This window comes from Fukomys damarensis, unplaced genomic scaffold (genome assembly GCF_012274545.1).
Source record: "Fukomys damarensis isolate Sample0158 unplaced genomic scaffold, DMR_v1.0_HiC HiC_scaffold_17, whole genome shotgun sequence".
Classification (NCBI taxonomy): Eukaryota; Metazoa; Chordata; class Mammalia; order Rodentia; family Bathyergidae; genus Fukomys; species Fukomys damarensis.
In genome coordinates, this window is record NW_022900929.1 from 48,179,696 (window position 1) to 48,187,914 (window position 8,219).

Here is an 8,219-nt window from a genome sequence, read left to right on the forward strand (position 1 = left end):
AGGTCAGTGGTGGAAGCCAAAAAACCTGCACTGGTAGGGTGAAGGATTTATGCCGGTAGGCTGAGGGATCTTCATTGGAGCCAGGAAGTGATGCTCATGGTGAAGATCAGAGCTCCCCTGATGAGAACAGCAGCCACTCCCAGTGACAGTGAGGACCTGAGCTCCTCCTCTGACAAGAACAGCCAGGTTCACATCAGAAAAACCAAACAGAGCAAGCTTCTCCTAGAAAATCAACACACACACACACACACACACACACACACACACACACACACATGCAAATGCTGGTGAACATATGGAGACAAGAAATGCTTCTACATTGTTGGTGGGAATGTAAACTAGTACAAATGCTATAAGTCAGTATGGAGATTCTTCAAAAAACTAAAAATGGAAATTCCCTTGGACCTAGCTATACCTTTTCTGGGTATCTTCCTGAGAGTTGAAGATATCACATTACATGATACAGGCATATCTATGTTTGTAGCACAATTCATAATAATTGAGTTGTGGAAATAACCTAGCTGTCTATCAACAGACAAATGGATAAAGAAAATGTGATACACACACACATATTATACACACACATACACACACACACACACTCACACTGTGAAATGTCAGTCATAAAGAAGAATAAATTCATGCCATTTGTATGAAAATGGATGGACATCAAGATCATAATGTAAAGTGAAATAAGTAAGGCATAGAAAGTTAAATATTACATGGTTTCTCTTATATGAGAAATACAAATGATATGTAAAATAGAAAAATATAAAGACAGATTTTTAGGAGATGAGGAAGGGGATCAGAGGAAGAAGGGAGGTGCTGGCCAGGGAATAAAATGCTCAAGATATGTTATAAATATATGGCAATACCCCAAGGGGAATGTAAATATTATATATTACAAACATACCAATAAAAAGCATATACTGAAAATCTAGAAAAGCTGTGATTGTGATTTTTTTTAAAAGCCATTATTCCAGTGACTATCCAGCCTAATATATGGAAATAAATGTTATTTAAAAGGCAGTAAGGGTACAGATTACTTTCATTGTTGATAAGCTGTTCTGGAAGTCCCATAAATTCACAATTTTTTGAATGAATACATCTTTTTACTAGAAAGTTAAAATATTTACATGATTTTTATTGCTATTTATTATATAGCAGAACTTTTAAAATGTTTTATAGAACACATCCAGTGATATATGAAATTGAGATCCACCACTGAAGATATTGTTTATGGCTGAATGTGTCTGGTGATCAGCATACAGCATGTGTGAGAAGTCCTTGCTTGTCATTTGGTTCTTGCTGCTGTCACCTATGTTCATCTCTCAGAAAGCAAAATAATTCATCTGATGTTTCAATAAATATCAAATTGCCAAAACAAAAAAAACAACAAAAAAACAAACCAGTTTTGATGAAATGATTCCCAGAAGCAAGTGTGTCCTTCTTTTTTTTTTTTTTTAAATGTTTATTTTATTATATTTTTTGGTACCAGGGATCGAACTTGGGTCCTTGCACTTGTGAGGCAGGTGCTGGAACCACTGAGCTAAATCCCCAGCAAGTGTGTCCTTCTTTAGTCCAATGAGATGATGTTAAGAATCCTACTTCCACTGCTGGCTATGACCCCTGTCTCAGTCCTGCTGCTGGATGAACTGATATGGGTACTGCTTTCATGGGGGCTAGTGGTGGTGACAGGTGTACGGCTTGTTGTGAAGGGTTAGGTGAGATTATCCAGAAACATAGGAGGACAGTATGCTGGGGATCAGATGGAATAAGGGGAAGAAAATCCAAACCCGGCAAATCTGATGACATGCCTGATATGGCCTTGTGGTGGACTGAGTAGTCTGTTAATGAAGGCAGAATAGCAGTAGGATCAACCGAAGTCACATGTGCACCCTTACAGAAGATGGCTGATACACGAGAACACGTTTGGTTGGGCTGCTTTGTGTTTCTGACATAAAGATGCATTTCTTTTTGGCAGGAGGGTCTTCCTCTTCATCAGCAGAGAGTTCTACTGTTAGGTCAGTAACATCCACTTTCTTCTTGCTTGCCTCACTGGCCACAGTAACTGAACAAGGCTTACTAAGGACACTTGAACTTTCTATTTTTGTACGTGGTTGGCTGGATACTTTCTAACTTCTTTCTTCGGTCTCATTGGACCTGAAGAGCCATCTTCTTGGAATTTGATCTCGTCCACATCAGAAGTCACCAAGAATTTCCACGAAAAGCCCATCTAGTATTAGACTTTCATAAGCAGCTTTTTTTGTCATACACAGGACAAATCCAGGTGGGCTTCATTTGTAGATAATGGGCAGCATGAAAACACTGCAGATGTGTACACATCACAGCATGGCATGGGATTGTTAGCCTCATTTTCCCTAGTGGGCACATCAAGGACCCCCGAAGACAAGGTATAGCAATTTCACTACCAGGATCCACAGTAAATTTTTCTTTAATTAGTGCTCTGGAATGATTGGGGTTTCTAATACCTTTCACTTTTTAATCTCTGTAATAACATGGCTAATATCAGTTGTCGTACAAGATATCCAGATGTAGAATAATTCTTTCCAATTTTGGATGCCCAAGAAATAGAAATCTGGCCTGGCACTGCTGAAGTTAACCTAATTAAAGATGTAATATTCAAGGGTCATCCCGGGTGCTTCTGCTCAGTCCCATTTTTTTTTTTTTGTTTTGTATAGAGGCTTCTATTTATTCTTTGAGTATTTAGTTTTTTTCCCCTTTTTATTGAGTTTATTGGTACAATCTAGGTATACAATACAGTTACATTCATTACTGGGATCCTATACCTTCACATGACAGGCCTTGGTTCTCATTTTTCCCCTTTGTCCCTACCTCCCTCCCCACTCCCCCCTCCCCATTTACAAACACTTTATTTCCATTTTTTCAGTTTCTCATATTTTTTCTTTTCCCTTATTACCTTTCCCCTACCCTTCCCACTTTCCCTACACCTTTAGCCCTTTACTTCCTATTTCACATTATTAATTGTCTCATTAGGATCCTGTGTACTATTATAGTTTTTCACACCAGAGAAACTATTCGGTATTTCAGTTAAAGAAATCTCTGTATGAACATTAAAAATAGGGAATCCTAAAATAAAACTAAAAAGGAAAGTAAAAGAGAAAAGGCAATGATGTAAGATTAAAATAATCCTTAATTCTGAAGATGAAAATGGTCCCTTAACGTATTTAAATTGCTTCTTTCAGTCCCATGTATTGGGGGTGGTGAATAGCCAGGAAAGGAAATAGCATCCTATTTACTTTTTTAAAAAATTGTATTTGTTGGTACATTTTAGGTATACAGTACAGTTGCATTCATTATTGGGATCTTGTACCTTTACAACATAGCCAGGAAAGGAAATAGCATCCTATTTACTTTTTTAAAAAATTGTATTTGTTGGTACCTTTTAGGTATACAGTACAGTTGCATTCATTATTGGGATCTTGTACCTTTACACGACAGGTCTTGGTTCTCATTTTTTCCACTTGTCCCTGACCTCACTTCTTCCCCTCCTCCCCTCCCTGCGTCCCATTTACTTCTATGCTGAGACTAATGGGATAGTTATCTTCTTGAGGGCAACTTATCTCTGCCAGGCAGTCTCAGCTGACCTTCAGCTGTATAATCTCTCCGACCACCTGGCAAAACGTCCCTCAATATGCATACCTCTCTAATTTGTTGAGGTGTCAAAGCAAAAATTAAAAAAAAAAAAAGTTTCTTAAGAATCCCAGAATACTGCTTTAAACCTCAGCTCTTCAAAATCCGCCGTTCTATACCAGCCATGGGGCGTTAGTGCTGCCAATGCTCCAGGTCGCTCAGCCGCCGGCAATGCCACCACCATCCGGCACCGGCACCGGCAACGGCACCGTACTGCCCTGCGAGCCGCTGAAGACACTGCGGCGGCCACCGCTGCGGCCCCATAAATTCACAGCTTAATGTCATGCACACTACTTCCTCACATGTGTAATCTTTCACAGCCCAGTAACAGAGTCACTGGGGAAACTGGACCTGTACGACCGAAGATGTCACATAGTACACCCTGCTAGGGATAACCACATTCCAGGAGTGGTTTTCTTTTCTTTTGTTCTTTTTTTTTTTTTTTTGCTGCTTTTATTCCTTACAAATGTGAAGACCCAACTGTGTAAATATGTGATTAATCAACACTTTATCTCTTTGTAAAAACCTTATTTATTTACTTACTAAGCAACAGTAAGCCACTCTAACGTTAAACTAGTTAGATGAGTACACCTTTAACAGGTTATTATAATTATTAACATATTAACTGTAGAAATTAATGTGGAATTTCCATGCATGCATGTATTCTGCTTTGATCATGTCCACTTTCCACCCTATCCCTTTCTAGTCCCTCTCACCCTTTCCCATGACTGCCCTCCCAGTCCCTAATATTCCCTCTTGTAAGAAGCATGTTAGAAACCAGATAAAGACATTTAAAAAAATCTTATGAAGTTTATTGGTACATTTTAGGTATACAGTACAGTTACACCTATCACTGGGATCTTGTCCCTTTACGTGACAGATCTTGGTCCTCATTTTTCCCCCATACCCCTGCCCTCCCTTCACCCCTTCCACCCTACCCTATTTACAAAGACTTTGTTTCCATTTTTTCCTTTTTTCATGTCTCTTTTTTTTTGTTTTTTGTTTTGTTGTTGTTGTTGTTGTTTTTTTTTTTTTGGTACTGGGGATTGAACTCAGGTCCTTGCACTTGCAAGGCAGGCCACCCAACCGCTGAGCTAAATCCCTGGCCCTTTTTCTTGTCTCTTATTTCTTTCTCCATACTCTTCCTACTTCCCCTACACCTTTAGCAAGAAAGGCATTTTTAAAAGATTTTTTTTTAGTATTTTCTTTTGAGACAGGGTCTTGCTGTGTAGTTTAGATTGGCCTTCAACTCACTATATATGTAGCCCAGGCTAACCTCAAACTCAGAGTGATCCTCCTTCCTCAGCCTTCTGAGTGCTGGGATCACAGGTGTGCTTCACCACCCCTGGCATTTTTCAAAAATCCATGAAAATATCAAAATGAAAAGAATGAAAAGTAAAATCACCAAAGAAAACATTTTCATAACCTTTTGGAAAAGGAAAATGTTTTGGCAGGGCACAGGTAAACACCTATTTCATTTGCTTATATGTCCCTAGGATGATCTAACTGGGTCAAGGTTCTGTGAATTCCAGCACATTCAGGAGTGTAGCACTGACCTTCTAATCCCATGGGATAAGGTGCCAAGTGTTTTTATTGGTGTAATTAGTAACACAGAATAATGAGATTCAGTTTTATTTGCACTTTTTTGTTGGAAGATTTATCCTTTCCCACTGCCAGTTTTAGATTTGTTTCCACTTTCGCAGGAAGAGGGCTGGCAGCTAAACTTGCTGATCTCCTCTTGGGCTCTTCCTTCATTGTTCCTTCAGCTGAGCTATCTCCCTCTTCAGTGTTTTGGCAGTGGACAGCTTGCTGGCTGTGGTGTACTGAGAATCTTCAGGAAGCTGGGCTGTCTGGCCACTACTGCTCCTCTCACCCAGGGCAAAGCTGCTTTATCTGGATAGTTAGTCCTACTGGCCTTGTGGTGCTGTGACTCTTATCATTCTCTGTGTCTGTCAGACAGGCCCACTGCCTGGGCCCCATCTTCCACATCTCAAAGTTAGTGCCCTATTGATTTTGATACTCTTATCTTTTTTTTGGAGTAGCTGTTTTCCAGCCATTCTTTCCACACCAGATGTCCATGTGATGCTGTCTGATCTGCAGTGGTGGCCTTTCTGGAAGCACTAGGATTCTAATCAGTCTGTGGGCTCAGCCTAGCTCTCAGTGGTCTCCATCTGACCCACTGTTTCTGTGGGCCAGGCTGGCAGGGTTGGCTGAGCATGCTCTACCTGCATGCAGTTGCCCAGTTTCTTCCCTTCCTGGGAAGAAAGGCTTCTTGGAGTATGTGCTGTCTATTGGGTTTGGGGGCAAAGGCAATGGGATCTCTGCTGAAATAGTGAGTGTTTGGGTCTTCTAAACAAACATGCACAGTGCTCTGTGCATTTCACATTTAAAAACCATTGTTAATTATACAAATATTAATAAGAGTTAGGAAAAAAGGGAACATCATGTTAAATGTGGTCCCATGTAAGTTGTTTAAAGTTTGAGATCTTACATTCAGGTCTTATTTTTTTCATCCCACATGTGCTTCTTTTCCAGATAGAGTTAGAGGAGTGTGTAGGCAGTCTTGTGCAATATTCTTTCTGTACTTTATGTCTATATTAATTAGTGGTGAAGCTGGAATCCCAGAGCTGTGGGCCTGGCAAGCAGTGGGGAATATGAAGGTGCTGGGTCCCTGGTCTGAGGCCAGAAGTGAAAGCAGTTTCTCATGGTGCAGTAGTCAGGGCCTGTGCTTACCTTTTTAGGCACCCTAGGGACAGTGGTGAGACCTGTGTGCAATTCCTTTAATTGCAGGCCCCATAGAGTTCATGCCATTCCCTTGTACTAGGGGTTGCGGCTATGAGTATACTGATCCAGGCCAGCTCAGTTTCTGGTAGCTGTGGGATTCATAGGACTGCGGGCTACTCAAAGGAGGATACTCTGGAGAACTTGACCCAGCTCAGGCATTCCTCTTCTGCAAGACAGGGAAACACCATGTCATTTTTGAGGAAGATGACAATTGAATTTAGGTGGATCCGATGTATTTCTGGGACCAGCCTCACAATGATATTCTTACGGATCCCTTTCCTGGTCTAGAGTGTCTGTACAGCCACTGGAGTCTTCCATACAGCTGGAGAAAGAGATGGCCCCTACCTTCTGTTGTGATTGCTATAGTCACAGATGCATCCTGATGACTTCTGAGGGCAGATGCTTCTCTGGATGCAGGGCAATTATTGAGGGGGAGGATGATGGTAGGGCAGGAAGCAGTAGAAAGAGAATCTACCCCACAGGGGCAGACCATCTCTGGGGCAGTCATGGAAAGCTTGCTATCTTTCATGGATGCATTCTAATGGCTGAGACATGGGGTTTTGTGAGAGAAGGAGGAGGCCAAAGAGGAGAAAGGACAAAAGAAGGCAGTGAAGGAAGAAGGTAATTAGTGCAAATGCTAATCTGAATGTGAAATCCTCTAGTGCAGACCTACATATTTTAGATAATCTTTAATAATCCATGGCACCACATCAAATTCAGGGGAGTTGGTCATCAGAAAACTAACATGGCAAGAAAGGAGCCCAGTGGGGTCTGCAACCTCCCTGATTGTGCACCACCAGCTCCAGCAAGGAAGTTAGCCATGGGGGCACCCTTGAAACACCTCCACGACCTGACCCCCCCCATTCTCAAACCTTCTGATTGGGCCAGTCCTTGGACCCACTCTGCAGAAGCATAGGTGGTCATAAAGGGTATTTTTCTGAGCTCCCAACTTTGAACATTTTTAAAGAAAGGGTAGGGGAAACCTGTAATAGAACTGAGTGGAGTTCAACCCTGAGGGTTGGGAAACTCAATTTATGCCTTGTGGACTGAGGTCAGTCTGAGTCCTGGGGACCTGCCATTGGCTAGCTGAGATCAAGGGATTTGGTTCTGCACATGGCTGTACACATAGTATAATATGACAACAGAGACATAGTCTGAAAGATGCCCTTCAAATTCTTTTTTTTCTTTTCCTCATTCTACCCTGCAATTTCTTTCTTTTTTCTGTTCTCTTTCTCCAACTCAGTCTCTTGCTGCAACATATTATCCCTCATCTCCCTTTTTATTCCTGCTCCTGCCCTAACTCAGACTTCTTCTTTTATCATTTTTTCTTTATGTTCTTTTCTCCTGTCATTTTACCTCACTCATGGCTCTGTAGCTTCAAGGGAAGGTGAGCCCCTGTTACTGTTAAGGGGATATATTCTTGTCCTTATTCCTGCACTCTGTCTATCCCCTTTGAAGTTAACAGTTTCATAGATTGTATGGTCATTCTACATCCTCTTGCTTCACTTGAAACCTTCTCCAATTCTTTCACTTATCTTCTCCTCTCATCCTAACTCAGACTAAGCCCCCATCCTAAATGGTAAAGATGCTATATTGAAAAGTGTATTCACTGCAAACATATTTTGGGCTGCCTCTTGATATTAATTTAATTCACATAGTTTAAAGGTGATAGATTAATGACTACCGCAAGTGGTCAATTTCCAAGCTGTGCTTGATCCTATTGGGCTGCTGAATGTATCAATTGGGATAAAGGATTGGGA

The 8,219-nt window shown here is 41.1% G+C and overlaps 1 pseudogene; it reads right to left on the reverse strand.

Moving 5' to 3' along the window:
• Nucleotides 1-1,576: 1,576 nt before the first annotated feature.
• On the reverse strand, nt 1,577-2,680 carry LOC104864180 (annotated as a pseudogene).
• Between the last annotated feature and the right edge of the window lie 5,539 nt (nt 2,681-8,219).